Source organism: Pagrus pagrus, assembly GCF_965226575.1.
Source record: "Pagrus pagrus genome assembly, chromosome: 7".
Lineage (NCBI taxonomy): Eukaryota > Metazoa > Chordata > Actinopteri > Spariformes > Sparidae > Pagrus > Pagrus pagrus.
Genome location: NC_140191.1, coordinates 24,713,357 through 24,734,693, shown reverse-complemented (window position 1 = coordinate 24,734,693; position 21,337 = coordinate 24,713,357). Strand labels below are relative to the sequence as shown.

At 41.6% G+C, this 21,337-nt stretch overlaps 1 protein-coding gene across 1 annotated transcript in view; it reads left to right on the top strand.

Annotated features, from left to right (window-relative positions):
• LOC311259475 (myelin basic protein-like) overlaps positions 1 to 21,337 on the top strand; it is a 51,938-nt gene that overhangs the window by 29,458 nt on the left and 1,143 nt on the right. The window lies entirely within an intron of this gene.

The following is a 21,337-nucleotide window of genomic DNA, read 5'->3' as shown; positions in this document are numbered from 1 at the left end:
GCTAACAAGCTAGCCTCAGTCCATCCTGTCTCGTAGTACCATTTTGTACCTCAAGAGGCAACAGTCTGAGTTTAGTTCAGGCTCTGGAGGTTTGCTTATGACACTATCTATCTAACTAGCTATCTTGACTCAATATCTTTTATTTTTTATGCAGTAGTGAAAAGCCTCTGCTTCAAAACACCGGCTCAGAATCTACTCACCATGTGCAGTGATATTTCTTTGGTGTGAGCAGTCTGGCTGGTGAAAAGTTAGCTGTTACCAATGATGAATGCTACTGGGTTTTCCTCATCATGAGAAAATGCCAGAAGTCAGTCTTCCATGCACTCCCAAAAGTTTCTTTTCCCCCTGTTTTGCTCTGAGAGAAGTTATCCCTCAGCCACTTTCATTGTCATGAGTTCAGTGCCCGGGGGTTAATAAGAGCCTTTGTAATACTGCAGCTCAGCAGATGAGGGCAGAGTTTGGTGCAACAAGGAGGGCATCTGCCAGTTGGCACCATGTTGATTGATGCCAGTGCTAGATCTCTATCTTGAGGCCAGAAGAAAAAAATATTTTTAAGTGCAAACTTGCTGAATTGTCCTTTTTTTTTAATGAGGACCAGTTCTGATTTAATTCTAAACAAAGGCAAATTAGATTGGGTTTTCTCCTGGGATAAACTATACTGTAACTCCAGCATACTGCATGCATAATAGATCAAGGTGTATGCAATAATACAACAAAAGAAGGGTTCAATCAAAGTTAACATGACCGTGACATCAGCATCCCCAGTGTCTTTGCTTTGTAACCGTGAATGAAACCATCAGTGTCTCTGAGGCTTCCTGTTGGCTCTTGTCAACTTTGATGATTGGAGCCGAGTGAAGAAGCAGCCACAGGCACCTCCTAGGGTGAAGGAAATTATCTTTCACTCGCATACAATATGTGTTGTGGCCAAACAACCCGGAGCCAAACATCACTGACGTCACTCAGTCAACAGTGTGTTTGCTTCTTGTACCTGGCTTTTTGAGAGGAAAAGTTGGTTGTTCCTTTTGCAAGAGAATGGAGCCCTCAAGATGTTGATCACATTTGTCTCAGAAGAGCAAAAGAAGAAGAAGATAGAAGAGATAGGAAATGAAAGACAAATGCAGCCTGATGTCTTCCCGCTGTGTCAGTCTCGATTGTTGTCAGGGTGAGCTGAGGTGAAGTGCAGGAAATGGGATGGATTTGGCAGTGTTTACTGACTGAAGTAGCTACAGCACAAGCACAGTGCTTGGACCAGCATGAGTGGTAAACTTCTGATGCCAATACATTTATGGATTGGCTGTACTGGATATTATGTGCAGATATGCAGCATCTATTAATAACCATTTTGTGCTTTAAAACATCCCAAACATGACAATGAGTCCCTTATTTCAGACCTTAATTCTTCGCTGGGCGGAATCTCCACTGAACCAACACAGGCAGATCGAATGTGATCTTATCATCTCCAACCGTTACTACAGTTGGCTAGCCTGCTCTGTCTTGTCACAGTTACACATAGAGGACCCAAACACAAGACACACAGGCAATTGGGTAGTATGACAAAAAGTGAGCTTTAGTGAGACGCTGATGCCCAAAGTATGACATCTAAAACGCCAAAAAACAAAGTCCAAGCAACAGAAAGTCCAAGGGAAAAAACCAAAGGAGCAACTGGGAATAAAATAGAAAAAACTGAGTAAGAGTGAGGGAACAACATAGGCTTAAATACAAACTAAACTAACAAGGGGATGAGGTGCAGGTGGAGAGTTCAGGGCCGTGCTATCAAAGGTGATGTGAGACAGATGTGAGGTGAAGTCAGACTGGAGGAGGAGCACAGGAGGGAAACACAACACTGGGAACACAGGTGAGCACAAAGTAGGAGAGAGGAAAAGAGAGCCCACAAAGGATGGATGCACGAACCAATTGATTTTCAGAGAAAGGTCAATCTTGAGCTAATAATGGCAAAACCAATTTCTCGGCCTAGCTGCAGTGTGTTTGTCTGTGTGTGAGTGTGGGTGTGCATGCATTGTCAAATTTGTTTGTATCTATATCAATGTCATGTCATGGCAACTTGTGTGAGCATGACATCAGGCTCCTTGTGCAGAGCAAAACTTAACAGATAGCCACCACTGTGTGACTATCCACTGTTCCCACTGCTGCTTTATTATCAGCAGGCTTCATCAGATTGATCTGTTCGCTACTCGATATGCCCCTTCTCCTGTAGCTAATTAATCTCCCATGTGTTGTCATTGATCAGCATGGGGCAGACTTGGAGGATCCACCACTGACACAAGCTATACGTCAAAGAAGCCGCCCGCATAACAAACACTTCCATTACTTTTAGCCACGAGGGACACCTCATTTACAATCTCTGATGTCAGACTTGCTTTGTGTTCGGATCTGGGGTAGGTGTGAACGCAATCCTTACATGCTGCATCTGTGGACAAAGCTACATTGATCTCAAAGTTGGTCTAACACACCTCTAATTACTGATTAAATGGCTACTATGCTCCATGAAAAGGCCATTAATCACCAAAACTATGAAAACTGAAAACAATGTGGGTGAGAAATGAATGAGATACAGAAAGAAATGATTGCAGTCATCTACATAATTGATCTGCTGGCATGCAATTTATTAAGTCACAGTGTGGCCTACACACAAGAACATTGTATTTTTTATACAAAGAAAGAAAAAACGTAATGTATTACATTTGCCGAATTTAAAAGAGGGGACCAATAATCAAGAATTTGTCCTAGACATCATTTCACAAAGTTTATAAAGTTTCCCCTGACTCAACAATCCAAAAAAACTGAGATTTTGGGCTGATTTGCTGCTACCTCATATAACTCCTGTGCAGGTTTAGCTCTGTAGAACAGGGATCAATTCTCAATGAGGATAAACGAGAATGCATTTAAATACCAGGTGTAAACGCAGAGGCAAGGATTGTGATTATAATAATATATCAGCGTATAGATTGCAGTTTAATACCAGTTGTAAATGGGCTGTTAGTAACCTCTGCTTCAGTGATGTAATGGCTTCACTTTTGAATCACCCCTATCATTTTCTTCCACTTTTCCCTCGGTCGACCTCAGCTTCCTCACACAGATGTTTCTGGCGGCTCGTGGGGAGAACATGAATTGATTAGGATGTAGATGTAAGTGGTGATTTCTTTTAAAGTGGGAGCAGCGGAGTAGAACGTGATCTGACTGCAGTGTCTTCCAAGTTTACACAGGTTTTCTAAGGACTTCGCTTAGAAGCGAACATTATTGAGCTGAACTACACCACAAAGAGAAATGATTAGCTTGATTTTAAATTGATTAGTCCTTGGTGAGGACCATGCGTGAGAAGGTTACTAAAAGCTTGAAAGCTGAACTTAAAGAGCACTTTGGTTTAATTAAGGTGTGTTAGAGGGGAAGTGGAAATCAAAGCTCTTTCATAGTGTGTCTGATAGTTATTTGTCAGAAAGCTGCTCCGGTGCAGTTTCCACATTGATGCTTAATGTTTAACCGTTCTTTGCTAGGTCAGTGCTGCTTTCTGATAGTGTGTAAAAATCCCATTTTCTTATCAGTTCCAACTCTTACAGAGGGAACATTGCTGTTAGGATACATTTAAAACCTTCCTCTTACCTGTGCACCAAGGCTGAACTAATTTAGCCCCATTAGGTTGATTCAGGGTGCAGGGCAAAAGAAAATAAAAGGAATTTCCACCAAATTGGCACAGCTTGAGTGGTTTATGACGGCCAGGTTAGCTGTGCTTTATTGGAGCCCGTTTTGGCGGAGTTGTCATCAGCAGGCGTCATGACTCATCCCGGCCTGTCCAGCGTCTGGGGATGTCTCCATGCAGCACTTCCTGTTTGCACTGCTTTTCCACTGAAGGGCAAACACCACCATCAGCTGTGCGGCTGTTAAAAGGCCATTATGGCTCCATTACCTGGCCCAGTCTGCAGCAGGCCCCCGCTCAGCAAAAACAGACCCCCTCTATCTGCCTGTTCCATCCTGACTCTGTCTGGGTCACTGTTTCTTCATCATCACAGGGTGAACCAAGGAGAAATGAACAGCAGTTGTAGATGTAAAAATGTGGGATGGACTTGGCCATGATTGCCTGAGCAGCCATTATAGGTCAGCAGTTTAAGTGCCTATGGATGGTTTTGTAAGCCCATTATTAAAAGAATAACGCACTGAACATACGGTATAAGATGGCCTGGAAGTTCTTTCACTCAGGAGAGAAAAGGGTTCATTGTGAAATATGTAAGAATTTTTGTTTAAAACATTTAAAAAATCTTGAAAAAAATCAGAATTGACAGTTTTGTATTTTTGTATTCTGTTCCAGAGGTATCTATTCAAGTTATCATGCTAATCAGCTATCACTAATCAGCTAATTTTACTGCTAGCTGCACGGTTACTAGCGAATGATGGCTAAAGCAGCAGTTAGCAGTTACTCTGGTTAAAGTTAAATAGACCACTTATGTGTCGGGGGATCAATGAGGATTAGTTATTATCTTTCAGAAATACTCAACTAAACTAAAAAAAAATCACAAGAGGCTTTTTTGGAATAATGTTTTTAATACCTGTTTCACATCAGATGCACAAGAGTGCATGCATTGCCTGAGGTGGTGCTTAGATTGAAGTGCAGCATAATCCTACACAGCAGCTACCTAGGAGGTGTCACACAGCATCAGAATCACAACATTCATTTACTTACCTCACCTCAAAGCCCTCTGAAGGTTTTTAAAAAGGGTCATAATCCATTAAACAAGACATCAACAGTGCTTTGTAACACTGCATTTCACCTAGCCATCAGTTATTGCTTAATGAAGCTTCAGATGTCAGAGGATGCATTAGAAAATGGTTGGCAGGAATGTAGATAAGGGGTTATAACTTGCAAAAACATCCATCTGTACAGGAAGTTGTAAGGCCGTCAGGTGCAAACAAGGACATAAAGAGGGCTCAGGCACTTCCTCTGGAGCACTTGGTTTTAAAAGATTGGCTTTTGCTATCTAATTAGTTTGTTTTTGTGCTCCAGTATCTTCCTACACCCACGCTCATCGAGAGGACTTAAATGACATGAATCAATATAGGTTACCTAAGCTCTCACACTGTAGGTCAAGCTGTTCTCAAGCAAAAGCGTAGGCTGTTTAAAAGAAAGATGTTAAAGTCAGAGGACTGGGTATGAGAGGAGCTGAGGCAACACAGTGGCAAAGAACAAGTTTATTTATTAGAGCAACAATATGTAACTTTTTGACCTTAAGATAACAACCTCAAAATCATATGATGCTACAGTGTCTTGTAATAGGGTGAATGGTGTCTCTGTCTCAGCCACTCTGCCTCCCTATCACTTGTTTCTGCACTATGTAACTTCAGTGAGAGGGTAGGATCACAGTTACATACATGTTTACTTCAACATAGTTTTCAACACATAAACTTGTTATGACGTAATGAGTTTTGTTTGTAGTTAGCACCTACTTTACATCTGAGTAATTGTTATAGACCTGGGATTTGTATTAAAACAGTGGTGTTGCACTCAGAAACTGTGGGGGGCGCCAAATCGCACAGAATGCCAATTTCTACATAATGTTGCTTTAAAAGTGGAACTGTGAAGCGGCACTAGAAGACAAGGCACAGAGAATGTTTGCAGCAATCATATCCACTCAAATATGAGCTGAGGGCGCAGAAAATAAAGTATGTAATAGTGCACTGAATCATAATTACCGTTCTGTCAGTTTCATCTTGGATCTGTAATATTCTCTAGTTTACCTACTGCAGGTAAGAGGAGAAATATGTGTTTTTGATTTGAGATTAACTGTTCCTGTAAGGATAAATCTCTGCCTCTTCTCCCATTGACGTTAAGCTTCGCATATCTAAAAATCCTCCCTCCATTAAGTATTACTTCTCGACAAGGTAGAGAGAGAAAAGAGAGTCCAAATAAAGACTCAACTGCATTCAGTGAGCAGTGACCACTCCTGAGTGAGCCCAGAGGGTTTTCTTCTTTAGCCTCATATCACATTGTCTCTAATTCTGTTTTCTGCTGAAGACTTTGTTTGGGAAAGTCTGAGTGATGAGACTGCTGGGAAAGTTGATACAGCAATACTGTCTGGCTTTAACAGCTTCTTGGTGCTCCGCCTAAGATACAAAGACAACATAATATGTAAACAGAGTGAAATCATACAAATGGTGTTGATCATGTATGATCTTGTGTGAATGATAGAGGAGTACGTTTAATTTAACATGGTCTGAACTTTGGTGGCACTTATTTTGTTATTTTGAAATGAGGCTCATAATTGATCCAAACCAGATGAATGGCACATTAATGCCTCATAAGATACTTCAAATCTCCTGGAACATTTTAACCGTATTATGTAAGCTCATCAATACCAAAAGCTTTTCTCACTTTTACAGTCCCTGTTGCTTTTGAGTTTCTCCTCTACTCATAAAAATCATTACCAGAATGAAAAGAATTCCCTTTGTTCTCTTATTACATTCATAACTCTTTTTTTGTGTGTTGAAAAGCTCCCAGCGATAGAAGCAATGTCTCAGAAAAGCCAATATTGTTATGCAATGCATACTATACATTAGGCTATGTTATTAATATCAGATTCTTTATGAACTAATACACAAGGCTTCTCAAACCATTTTAACTCGGGTTACTTAACTGTGCACCACAGAGAGTATGAACCCAGTCTATGTCTGGCAGTGCCACAGGATGAAGGCAAGTGGTTGTGATGACAAGTGCATTTTAATAACAGTCCCAGAGTTCACACATCAACGACCGGAGTCCACAGAGACGTCTTCAGAGACTAATGCAGCAGAGGAAGAATAACTCATGTATCCATTTACTAATCTGACGCGCCAGATGGTTTGTTTGACAAATCCATCTGGAAGAAGCTGCTAGAAACTGTTTCGAAACGGGGAGGCACTTTTGAAAAATACTTGGATGGTGATTGGATGGATGATCTGTCTATCACCGTCTATCACAGGCTAACTTTAACCAATCAACAGCAGGAGAGCACTACCACCAGTGGACCCAGTTGTGAAATCAAACTCTCACCAAAACCAGTCGAGAGAAGAGCGAAATCATCTTTTCCATCAAGAAAAGCCTTCAGTGCCGTTCTTTGTTCTTCTTTCAAATAAGTAAACTCTCCAGTTCTGATATAAGTGATGCTAGCAGCATCTATGCTGACCTCTCGAGGATCCAGCATCGTCGTTCTGAGAAGAACAGTCGCATCTCTAACTGGTCGTTACATCTAAATCACGGCTGTAGCTTCTAATAGTTCCTCAAAGGACACTGATTGGTGTTAGATCACATGATGATGTGATCTAGCAAATCCAGCTGTCTTGCAAGGTAATATGTTTTCTGTACATAGTTATACGCCACAACGAAAACGGGAAACAGCAAAGATAATTAGATTCTCTCCCTACATCAAAGGAGGCTCAGCATTTCAAAAAATGATGGAAAAATGAAAAGGCAAACCTATGGACACACCATACTGTAAGAGACCGTAGATCAGTTCATTTCAGATTCATTCCAAGGTCACACTTGAGCTTCTATCAAGGAAATTGAATGAAATTGGTGTGAGAGAGTTATCACTCATTTCCTACACCATGTGCCTCCCCTGTAATTACTTTAGGGACTTACTGGCTGCTCTTGAAATCTTAAGGGTGGAACAGGCTGCTTCAGGTTGCATTGATTCGGTCCGAGGCTGGTGGGGTAAGTCAGAGTGCTCTGCCTCACTACTGGTCGGAGCAGGGGAGGATCTGAGCCTCCCCACCTCTCTGTTCGCTCGTTACTAACTCTGTAGCAAAGCTCCTGAACGCACAGATCACCCCGTAATGAAAATGCTCTTTGGAAATTAGATTTTCCCCTGAGAAGTCTTGTGTATGTATAATGTCTTGTTTAGTTTCCAAGGATGAACAGCTGGATGACGGAGTTAATGCCACATTGTGTGTGATGTACACAGCAGAGTTTTTATTTACTGAAATGCCCTTCATCTTGCCCACACAACTCCCTCTGCTTTCTTCAGAAATAATAGTAATTTCTTCCCTATTCTGTTGGCTTCATTGTTGTGAATGTAATTTTTTTCAGTAGATAAAAGAGTGGTAGGAGTACACTATTATGGGTATTTTTCTCCAGACAGTAGTCCCACAGATTAGCTTGTTGTCTGTAAAGGTCCCATATTACGCTCATTACAATGTTATTTTGGTTGTCTGCCTTAAAATGTTTGTGTGCTTTAATGCACAAAAAACACTTTGTTTTTTTCAAACGGTTCATTGATGAGGCACCTCTATTCATCTTCTGTCTGAATGCTCCTGTCTCTTTAAGACAGCCCAGTCTGCTCCTATTGGTCAGGTCTCACAGGCCTGAGCAGGCAACGTCCATTTTGTTTCCACATCAGCTCTGCCAGTGTTTTTGTAAACTGATGTCTTGTTTGAAGGCACAGTTTCTGAATATGGACTATGTGCATTTCTTCATGGATGTAGCCTTTTGATACTTTCATAGTATTTAAGAGCACCTATAGACATGGACATGGAAAACTCACCTTCGACAATATGGGGTGTAGACACATTATCACGTTTTAAAAATTGATGCGGCAAACTTGTTAGCAGACATGTTTATCTACACATCCAGCAGATACAGAGCAACATTGTTATTCATTTGCAGTCCTGTTTCCATCCATCTGTTGAATTCAAGTCCAACATTCCCTCTCCCTTTTAGCATTATTTAGAGAAATATCTGGCTCATTGGCAGCTAAATTTTCCACCATGTTCACCAGCTAATCGCAAAACTATTCTGTGTACTGTGTGGCACTGGACAGGTAGTATGGAGGCGGTTTGTCTCAGCCCTTTTACAGAAGTAATACTGACAAGAGCAGTGAGAGTAAACCAAAACAGTGAAGATGCGGGAAGTTAAATCAAAAGCAAAAGACTTAATTCACATGGTGGACATTTATCTCAGACATCACACTAGGGGTGGGAAGCTTGAATGTCATACTGCTGTGTTGCAAGTCCTATAAATCATTTCACCACTTCCTGGTTGATTGCCAACTGAAAGATAATTCAAAGTGAAAATATTGAGGGACATCAGGCCATATTTCAAGGTAAAGCAACATATTTGATAACCCATTAGCTAGCATTAGACAACAGATAATATTAGCATTCAACCTCTTCCTAGCTAAAGTTACCATGTAAATCAATTCTTGAATTTCAACACACAACTTATATATTTATTTAAGCCTGGAAAAATTAACTAAGAAGTGGTTGAACGCTAACTTTAGCTAATGGGTTATCAAATATGTGGTTTTACTCTGAAATACGATCTGATTTTCACCAGTCATCATCATTTCAGTTTTTGATCAATCAGTAAACGGTGAATTGATAAGAATTTGTCAGATTCCCTATGATTGATCTGAGCTCCCCCCCCCCCCCAAGCATGACGTCAGAAGAAAATGGCTGCCGTGTTGAATACAGTCTATGAGCTAAAAGACACTAAAACGCGTCAGAGCTCAGAGTAACTGCAGAGTTGTCTGATGGTTTTTAGTGGGTTCAAACAACAAGTTTGTAGATGATACAAGATGCCATGTGTTTATGCACAGTACATTATTTTGTTTTATAGTTCATATTTATCTAGTCAGCAATGAGTTAATAAAATTGACTGGTGTTAGTTGTAGAATTATAATATCTAATTTCAAATATGGAAACTTTCAGACTAGTAAGTAACAGTGTAGACTGTCAAAATAATAAATAAAAAGATATTACTTATACTACTGTATACTCTATAGTTTTAAAATCCATTGGTCATTTCTAGCATCAACGCTAAAATGGTAACTGTGTACTGTAGTGTCACTGAGACTGTGTTTGCACTGCTGACTGTGCATGCAACACAGTATTAAGAATATGTATGAGTTTGTACCTCTGCTGTGCATTTCTCAGTGGTACACATATAAAAGTGCAGTGGCTCAGTCATTTGTCTCTGTGGCGGAGGTTGACACTAGCTGGTACGGGCCCTGGCACTGCCAACATGAAGCACCTCCTCTCCTTCCCCCTCAAAAGCTCTGATTGTTAAAGGGCAGCGTCCATCACTGGACCAGTGTTCTTCGGTTTGACACCATTGTTCAGATTCTCCCTTTCTGTCCCCTCTCACCTCGCTTTCTCGCAACTGATCTCTTTCACTTTCTTTTAGATTCTTTTCCTCAGTTTCCCGAATGAGTTCATCTCAGGAGCTTGAACATGTGCTGCATGCATATTTTTTCTTATCACCCACCCAATGCATTCCCATTCATAAAGGCGTGTTCGAGTCTGCAGTGTTTCCTAATTAATTTTGTGAAGATGCTCACCATCTATGTGTGCGTTCTGCGTCTGTGTGTTTGTGTGCCATGTTGTAAGAGATTGCGCCTCAGTGTTGCCATGAGTTCAGGAGACCACGTCATCTGGCCTCGACCATCTGGCAGGACAATCACCGAGTGTGAATGTGTGTTAGCAGCTGGGTCCAAGGGGAGGGGATGATGGGTAACCGAGAGAGTACAAAAGTACTACCCTGGCTACTGTATCCCATATGTTAGACAAGATGAAGTGGAGTCCTTTCCTCTCAAAGGGAAAACAGCAAACTCAACTTTAAGTGGAACCGAGCTGTGGAAGAGCGACAAGTGTCCGTGGACGTGTTTAGACACCGTTGGTTTTATCCATAAATCTCCAGATTGCGTCTGCATCCAGCTGAGATGGATTTCAGTCCACACCTGGCGACAGATTGTGTCTCAATTGACTGCTTGTCATCAGATTTTGCTTCACTGCTCACATTTGCCATCTGTCAGAGTCGTCTCACAGCGAAAGATCCACATTCACGGTCACCTAACACAGCTGTGTGTATTTGGTAGCTCATCTTGGGTCCAAATTAAAAAATCCTTGTCTGAGCTTTTGTCTGCGCAAGACAGATTTACATGCACAGTTGACTAAGTGGTCATTCAGTGACATTGTGGATGCATTTTCATTTATTCTTCACTACACACACATTATGTACACATGCATTCAGCCTTGACCATCGCCAAATGTTGCCCGAGCAATCGGCACATTTACTTTTGTCCTTTCTCTGTGTTTTCAGCAGCCCAGAGAGCTGTGAAGTTGGGCCTACCAAGATTTGTATTTCGTTGGTGACAGGGAAGACCGATGCAATCAGATTCATGATCTGGCTAACAGAGGTGCATTGATGTTGGTAGTGTCTTATATCACTGGATTTTATCCAGATGTGACACTTGAAATGACAAATGTTAATCAGATCCACGCCTCCTCAGTGCTTTCTAGGTGCCCTGTGATAAAGCTGTCTGCTTGTGATCAGATTGCCTGCATTATCTGGATCCACCTCAATCCATCCTCCACCAACAAATGAAGCAGCCTCATATCAGTCCTTTATTGACATGTGCTCTGGACTGTCATAGACCTTTAGCGTCTCCTTGTGTGTGAAAACACTGGTCACAGCAATGCAGGCTTACATATACAGTGTTTGCCATCTTCAGTTTGGTGTATTATTTGGAAGATTTCGAGGCAGAGCAGAATGTGTCTGACTGTGTTGGGACTTGGGGCTCTCGGGGTGATTACTTTCTTGTGCCAGTGGTAACACAGAAGAAATCAAAGTGTAATGTCTCAGTCGAAGCCTTTGACACAAGTGCCCAGCTGGCTCGCGACTTCAGGACATTAGTCATGTCCATTGCCTGGCTGAAGTGTGTGTATGTATAAATGTGTTTTGGCCTCTTATGTCTCCACGGGTGAGGAAACGTCCCCGAGCACTACGCTGATGGCATCAACCCATATTGAGCTCTGTTCTGCTTCTGTGCTGTCCCACTGTCCTACTAGAGACACTCATTCATAGCGGCTGCCAGTGAAAACCTCATCCTTTACAAACATGTCTGTCATGACAGAGATACTGTATAGTGCTGTATTAATACACCAGACTGAACTGACCAGATTCAGTCATTCATGGGGTGTTGTTGTATTGGACCCGGGCCACATATCCAAAGCGTCAGAGGCTCAAAAATCAACTATCTTTTTCAGAAGTTTGCCTGCATAGCGTTGCTTTCATTATCCACCTTAATGCACACACACTGGCTTTGCCTCCTTCTTGTTGTTGACCTTCTTCATCAGCAGAGTTTTTTATAAAGTCGCCCACAGAACAAGTATTTTTTTCACCCCTGATTTCATTTTCACAACAGCCGGCGAGCCACATGTGGAGGAGGCTTGTTGTTAATTTATTAAAACTATTAAAACCGACATGGTACTGAATGACAACAACCAGGTGCACTTACAAGCTTGTGCGAAACAACGGCATAAGTAGGGGATGTAATACCAGAGAACAGGGCTGCCCACAGGTGGGGAGCACCAGGTCAGTCTAACCCTTGAGATAGTATGTTGTGGGGGTGCCTTTGGGGATTATTCTGTCCTGATCACAGGCAAAACTATCGGGGGGGCCCTGCCAGAGAACATCACTCTGTTTCACACTGTGTTTCTCTGCAGAGCATGTGTGAATGACAGTAGATGGGAGGGGTAGATCGAGTACAGAATGTCCACTTGTTAATCGATCGTGGATGGCGTTGTTCCCTCAGAGCCATTAAAAAAATAACAGTAATAATTGTTAAAATGTTATTGTACCTGGGAAACCCACCCAAGAAACGTGTATGTGTGGGAAACACTTGTGTAACCAAAGAAGAAAGATATAAAATAACAGGAAGTCTGCACAGAATTTGCAACTGAGATGAAACAATGTGCAAAAAAAGAACATAGCTTAGTGCCCCTTTAACACACACACACACACACACACACACACACACACACACATCAGCCCAACGTGCTGCAAGGTGAAGCAACAAGATAGAATGCTGTATCTCACCGCTAGTGTTGAAGCCAGTGTAGTGCTGAAATTTTGTTGATTCATTGATGAGTGAATTGTGATGCAGAAATATAAAACATTTGATGGTTTCAAACTCTAATAGGTGAGATTGAGCTGCCTTTGTCTGGTTTATAACATTGTACATGAAATGTCCTTGGATTTGGATGGTTTGTCGAACAAAGCGAGCCATTTGAAGATGCCACATTAGTCTCTGAGTATATGAGGACATTTTTAAATATTTTGTGGAACTGCATTGAGTAGAAATCATTGAGAGATGAACAGATGATGAATAATTATTGGTTGCAGCCCCAAAACAGGATGAGGAAGTGTCGCTGCTTGGTGTGACCATAGAAACTCGCTGAACTGATTTTAAGAACAGTGACAGAGGGACAAATAGTGAGGACATTTTCTAAATATTGCAGAGAATTTACAGTGACAAATATCAGCACATCAAATGACTCTATCGAGCCACTCCTTTTTACTCCAGGTGTAAAAATAATAAAAAGAGAAGAGAGAAAATAGCTGATGTTCGTCAGTAAACAAATTGGTGTAGGGAGCTGTTGGTGATCACAGGGCATGGCTTCCATTATATCTGGTAGAGCTGCAAGCGTCGTCTCACAGCTGCTTGGATAAATACAGCAGCTCTGACACTGCTGGGTATATAATGGAGCTTAAAACACTCATAGCAGGCGAGCCGGCCCAATGTGGCAAAAGCCTCATTCCTCGCTTGCAAGTTGGCAGATTTAAAGTACTTTTTACTTTTGATTTGACGTGCCAAAAAAAGCTGCTTAGCCAAATCTTGTTTTGTGTGGCATCATTCTTTTGAATCGCATCTTTCCCATTTAAAGTCACCTCTCAAAGGGAAGGTCAAAGGTCATGAACGTGGCCCGGGGTTATAAGAAGGGAGTGGCCCTGCGGTGGCCCTTATCTCGTCCAGAAAAATCTCCGGAGGATAACGTCCTGAATGCCAGAAGGGGTTTCAGAGACAGAGAGGGGCTTTTTTCTCCGGGATTGTGGGTGCTTCAGATCCACCATGAATGCAGCGGCAGAAGGATTTTCGCCTCCGGGTGGGAGGTTTGGTCCGGCTCCACATAGCGATGGGTGTTTTTTCAGTGGAATGCTTCCCGTGCCTCGGTCCCACCACAGTCCTTGTTGTTGTCCCAGAAGCAAGGCCACACATCCTCTTCACAACGAGGAAGAGGAGGAAAAATGAGGAGATTGAGGCCCACTCCCTGCATACCTCTTCCCTTCTAGATGCTGATCTCTCCCCTCTTGCAGGGCGCTGAACTTCTCCACTGAACAGATCAGGCTCTTTTTGTTTCCTTCACCTAACTGTGTAATCAAGGTGGTGCAGGAGACAGAGGCGCTGATGGTAATCGTACTGGAGAAAATAATCTGCGTCTCCAGGCGGCAGATCACATCAATTGTCCTCTATAATTTCAGCAGAATTATCAGGCCATCTTGACGCTTTAGTTGTCATAGGGACACTGTGGAGTTGTCATGGTGAATTAATGAAGATGAAGTAACAGACTATCATCTGGTCACCCTCAGACTGATAATGTGGAGCTGAAAACATATTCTGAATGAGGCCAGTATCTGCTGCTGATGAAGTCAGGTGTACACAGGGACATATTTGACAGCAGGTTCTGACCTTGCTGTCTTCTCCCCTTGTGGTTTAAGGACACATGCTAAATCAGTGAGGGCCTGAGAAGCTGTCATTATCTCAAGATTTCAACGCATGAATAAATCCAGTATTTATGAAGCACAGTGAAGGCAACATGCTCGTGTCTCTTCACTGTGTTGTGCGTCAGACTACTGCAGGATAATTGGCCCTTAGTGTTGTTTACAAGTTGTACTCCTTGACATGATATAGTACACAGGAGGGAAAAACAAACATGCAGCATCATTTTTGGCCTAGTAGCCCCACTGCCTCCTTTACCGCTGTTCAGCGATGGCTTAGCAAGCAGTGTAGAAATCAAGAACTGCAACATTTCATCGTTTAGTTATCAACTATTAAATTAATCGCCATCTATTTTGGTAATTGATTAATTAATTGATAAATTCTCTGATTCCAGCTTCTTAAACTTGAATATCTTCTGGTTTCTTTACTCCTGTATGACAACAAACTGAATCTTTTTGTGACAAAACAACACAATTGAGAACATCACCTTGGGCTTTGGGAAGAGTTAAATGTTAAATTATTAAAAGCTTTTATTATGAAGCAGCAACATCAGGCAATGACAGATTTACATCAACAGTTTCTGAAAGTGACTCCCAAAAAAAGCAGAAACCGAACACAAGGAAACACTAAAATACAGCAGATTTCTGAAAGTACAAATGTTGGGAGCTCCGAGACTTTTAAAAACTCCTTTCTCTCAGGTTTCCTGCACAGACATGAGTTGAGTATCGCAAAACAGGTTAGTCTGGGGGGAAGAAGGGATGTTGTCACATGATGATCGCAGTCTCAAAACGTCACCGCAACCCGCTTGGAGGCAGGCGCTTTGACCCCATTCCAAAGAAGACCCAACTCGGGCGTGGCTCAGCTCGACTCGGGGCAGTATACAGTAACTGGTAATGGAAAAGCAAATAAGTGCAGCACAGTTTGACTCAGCGCATCATTGTGGGACACATTTGAATGTATCCCTGGTGTGCAGAAACGTTAACTGCCAACATTTTATCCTGGAGACTAGGGTATCAGACATTATAGACCAACAACTAGATGATTAATCACGACAGTAAGCGACAGATTAACTGACAATGAAGGTAATCTAAACAAATCTAGGTAGTACATGAATAAAAAAGGTCATCATTAAATGTTTTTCTATGGAAACACACACAAGTTGCCACAGTGAAATTGAGTTTTTTGCTACATTTACTACAGGATTAGTCCTAAGTTGTCACTCTGAGCTGCACACACAGTCACAATTACTGAAAAATTGGTTAGGTGTCCTGCTGAGGGTGTTATTAAGCTCTGCTTGGGTTGATTGATTGCTTGAGTCATGGCAGTGAGCAGGGAAGAGAAAGTCATGAAGGAAACAAAGCGGTGTGCGGCTGACTTCATTTGGACATTGAGCTTCGGCCCTAATTAAAAAGTCAGCACACTGAGCTGACACACAGCTGTCAGTGACCCAGCCACTGAAACTAGGCGGCTTCAGAGGATCTACCTGAGTCTCCGCTTTGTCAGGTTCATCCTATTACACTTAACACTATCAGAGCTGAACTTAATAGTGCAGGCTCAGGCTGTACAGAAGACATCCCTCTATCTAAGATAAGCAGGGATTTTCAGTGAATATATCACAGAAAGTTAGTGTAAACTAAAGAAAAAAAGGCATGCAGATCTCCATAAAGCAATAAGAACTCCAACAACAAACCAGCAGCAACATCTTATCCTCCCAGCTTCATTATCCTGTTCGCTGGGCTTGTCGTACTACATTCATTTCAGCTCCGTTGTCTACTGTCTTCCAGGGAGCCGTACTGTCCCAATTTCTTGCCACTCCCCATTAAACATGCACATGAAAAATTCATATACATTTCAGGGACTGTGTTCTGTAATGTTCTCACTAGAATCACTGTAGCACCTTGATGATCTTCCACAAAGACATGTTTGCCTCTGACTTGTTCATTTATTCACAGACATCATGCTGTTTTATTCACTTTAAAACAATATATTTTCATAATGGAGGTTTGGTTTGCAGACACCATAAGCAGCCAATCTCAGGCGCAAGCAGCAATTATAGGATCATTACATTGTGTATGACTCAGTGCACCACTATTGGCATCCAGAGAATATCAACAAGTCTGATGCTGTGTTGGTACTGCAGGTGATAATGGACATCAATTACATTTTTATCTACACCAACACTCGAGTAAGCTGTCTAATCAAAGCAGAGAGCCAATAAAATCACTGAGAAGTAAATTAAACAATGAAACATACCAATAATAATAAAACTGCTGTGTCATTTGTGTTAGGGGCTTGAAAACAATTCGGCTGGAGTCACTCGGGCGACCACCATCCTTCTTCATAAGGCAGTTAAATATGTGCCAGGGAGGATTTTTGTTTTTCGCTAAAGAGTACGAGCTTCAGAGTGAGTTCTGATTAGGAGTCATCAGCATCGATCAACAGTCCCATCACACGTATTATGGTCAGTTTGTGCTAAGACCCTGATTTAATGCATCTTTAATAACAGTGCCCAGAGAGTCTGTGGATAAATAATTTACTCATCAGCACATAACCCTTTTTATGGTGGACATGCAGTCAGTATCGTCCTTCAGCATTATGGGCTGTGGCAGACTGTTAAAGTTCAGCCACGTCAGAATGTTTTTCTCTCTGTAATTTGTATTTTATTGGTATTCTAGTGGCGGACGATAGCACCGCTGGGCTTAGAATAGGGATCAGCAGGTGATGGATGATGGGAATGATTTAAGAGGACTCATGGGAATGCCAACGAGGGACAGAAAAACAGCATCCAGTCTAGTCATTGTGGTGAAGTTACGGCTGTAGTGGCTCTCCTGAGAGGGAACACACAATATAATATCACATACAGTATTTACTGTTGTTTACGAGGACCGATGAGTTATACTTCACTGCAAGCAGTTATACATTTGTCAGAATGTGTTGTCGTAATCCTATGTGGCTGTGCTGCTGTGGGTGAGGATATACTGTGGCTCCATATCAGTGGTGGACAGTACACAACTCCATGAATTGAGTCAAAGTATGAACACTCCTGATCAAATATTACAAGATGAAGTTGTTCTGTCAAATACAGTATTTACTTCAGTTAAAGCCCGAGAGTACTTGCTTTCAGAAATATCTAAATATCTATATTTCAACCCTGTCCTAGCATTTCCCTTTGGTATTCCTGATGGCGTTGCTGTCAAAAAGACAGCATTAGCAACATGGCTACCTCTAGCAGCCTGGCTACTGTCCAAAGCAAAAACAACCATAAGAATCCCAATCTGCCCTGATCTCAGTGCTATGAAAAAAGCAGGCCAGAACACCAGGTTGTACTAATAAGTAGGCGGTTCTTGTTACTTAGGGCACACTTACACTTGGCCCAGTTGCTCCGTACCATGCAGAAGCACAATTGTCCCTCCTCCCCAGTCCCCTGCTGGCCTGCACTCGCATTACTCAGGCCACAATCGGGCCTGAGCAGGGTTACCTCTTGTACATACGTCATCACGTTGTTGCACGGTCACAGCAAAATGAAGAACACAGAGAACATGACTTTATCGAGTTTTTGGTTGCTTATTGTGTGTCATTTTGCTAATAGACAGCCCTCTCACATTCCTGGATTTCTTGATTATGCAAGGCGGATGATTATACTTTATGTCCACATTGCGCACCCATGCTTGTACTTGTGCATGAGCAACCGTACCGTGTCGAAGCACACCTCTTCCAACCGTGCCAGGGCCAAGAAAGTGTATACAGTATGGAGCGCTCATACTAGTCAAAGTAAAAAGCAATTTGAACATTCTTAGAAATTTAGTAGCGTCGAAATTAAAACATTTGTCTGTCAAAGTTTCCAAAATGTGGAAAGTAGGCTTCCCAGATGGTCAAAAAAATTTACCCGAGTATCAAGTTAAAACTTCTTTGTCAATGTCCACACCTCCTGCATATACACCTCACAACTCAAACAATTGAGATGGATCGATTTGCTTATTCTGCTGCAGTCCCTCCAGAAATGTTACAAATCCATAAAACACATTGAACATATAGAGTGACTCGCTAGTGAGCCTCACCTTGACTGCCAAGATCACGAGGCAGCATTTCCTCCAGTGACTGGCAGGTCAAGCTGTCTGCTAACTTACTCCCTGGAGACACAAGAGTAAGTCGTGTGAAATGTGGAGTAACCACGGCGTCTAAATAAGAGGCTACTAAGGCCTCAGCCCTCAGGCGAGAGCATGCATTACTGTGGGAGTAAATATATGGATCGTCATGTTAGGTTGCACAAATACCTAATGCAGTGCTAAGTAGCTCATTAGTCTGACTCAAGGACATGGAGATAAATGAGCTAAGAGCACCACACTGATTGCACAAACCTGTTCGGATCGTTTCATTTTTGCCATCGAGATAATTTGAAATGTGCTCAGAATTTTTTACACAATCTCAGCTTCTTCCTCTCTCATGAAAACCTGATTAAACATCTTGTGTATATTCCCCCCCTTTTTTTCATTTTACATTGCAGCTATGCTTTTCAGAAATAACATCTTAATACTACTTCTTTGAAATCATCTGCTTTAAAGCAGCTCTTAATTTTATTAGTCCGCATTAACCTCAAGTGGCTCAGAATGTCCTCTAAAGCAGCTTGTTCACCTTGACGAGAGTGTAATTCTAAAGAAATGAGACACTCTGAGTGAGATGTTTAGTAAGTGCTTTTTATAGCAGTGTGGCTTGCAGCCATCCTGGCGGTGGGATTAAAGAAGTGCTAAAGAATCAACCCTGATAGCAGGAGAATGGTATTATAAGATCATTTTTGTTAAAGCCTTCTTACAGCCATGCTTTATTACAGACTTATTATAAAGACAGGCCTCAAGTGCTTCATCAGGATTATTTTTAAGCTGTACATTGGACTCTAAAAGTCGTACATGACAGAATAATATCAGAATAGTATTTGGTCCTTCTTTGGCTGGCATGGACACATTATGTGCAAAACCTGATGACTCATGTTATTCCAGCATGATTTGACAGTGTTCCACAAAGCTTCCTGTGATGTCACAGAAAGCGTGGCTCTTTCAGTTTGCGCCCCCCAAAATGTTCACTGGGGTTGAGTACAGGCAAATGTAGAGGAAGGTCCATAACAGTCAGGACTCCTTGGTCTTTAGTCTTCAAGTACCCCCTTTTCTACCCAGAAATTGGTGGAGAAGTACCAGAATTGGAGTCAATTCTGTGCAGGTGTCCAACTCTAAAGGAGGCAAAACAACCCCAAACTTGAATATATTGAGTCCTGCGTTGTTTATTTAGCAAATTCTGTATATGCGATTAAGTTGCTTTTCTTATTCTCAGGGAACTAAGCTTGATGTATTGATTTTTTGATGGTGTGGTCACTTTTGGTCTGCCTGATCGTGCTTTGGATACAACTGATCCAGTTTCTGCAGAGCGTTTTAGAATGCTGTGCACTGCCCCCCTTAGACACCTTGAGTCTAGCCATGATGTGATGCTGATGAAGCCCAATCTTAGCTCAGAATAACAATTTGACTTCTGCCACTGTCACTTACTTTCTGATTTCTCAAACTTTCTTATTATTTCCAGCCAGTTTCACGTGAAAATAGCCCCTTCTACATCCACATGTGAGACATGACTTGCAAATCTGCCAGAAGGAAATTAAGCTGAAGAACCCGTCGGACCAAATAATGAGATTATTCTGCTGATGTTGCTGCTACAGATGCATTATTTTATGAGTATTTCCACATAAAATTGAACTTGTCATTCAGCATAGAAGTAGCATTCGTTCCGCACCCAGAGACGGCGGCCTCGTACTGTAGCTCCCGGGCCCCAGATCAGATAAGTGTCACCGTGCATTGGGTTGAAAATCCATACTTATAGGAGTTATTTTAGTGACACTGGGCTCTTTGTTTTTCTGTAATAACTATGCAGCCCTGACAATGGGCCACTGTTTCAGCCAATATTAGCATGCAGATTCTCTGGTGTAGTGCTACACCATTTCGGCCAGTACAGTGTGTTTATTGTTTTGGGGGGCAGGAATGCACTGGATGTCCTCGGCTGTGGGAGCTGGCTAACTTAATGGATAGCTGTCAAAGTGGACGTTAGAGACACAGCTGTATTTCTCTCTCATTGGAACTAATATGCTGAAACATGCATTGTTCTGACATAGTTGCCCATCTGTTGCAAAGGTGGTGCAGCCTTAAAATGACATTTTTAAGACGCTCCGATAACACTATAATAAACATCATTTAGAAATGGTTAATAAATCATTAATAAAACATTAGTTAAACGTTCGTTCATTATTCATGAACAAATAAATGCTTTATAAACATTTATTTAGCAGTTGTAAAGGTTTAATAACATCTTTACAATAAACATTTGCTTCATAAATGTTTATACAGCATTTCATTGTTTGTTAACACTCAAATAACTATTAATTAACTATAAATGTATCATTTATTCATGGTGGTTATTATAAAGTGTGTCAAAGCTTCTCTTGTGCAGAGTTCCCATGGATCATTGAAATCCTTGAAAGTTTGAAGTGAAATTGAGGTGGGATAAAATCAAGGCCTTGAAAGAAAACAGACATAAATAGACATAGGTCATTTAAAGAGCTTGAATTTAAATATAGTGAGCAAGAATAGAAATTGAAGATGTTTTTATTGTTTTTATTTTCACTTAACGTTAGTAAACAGGCCTGATTCCGCTGTCACCATTCAGTTTTCTGCCATCACTGTAAAACAGCACAGTGAGAAGTGTTTAAAGCGTTCTCTCTTTTTAATAACAGCCTGCTGGTTCTCACAGAAATTCTGAGT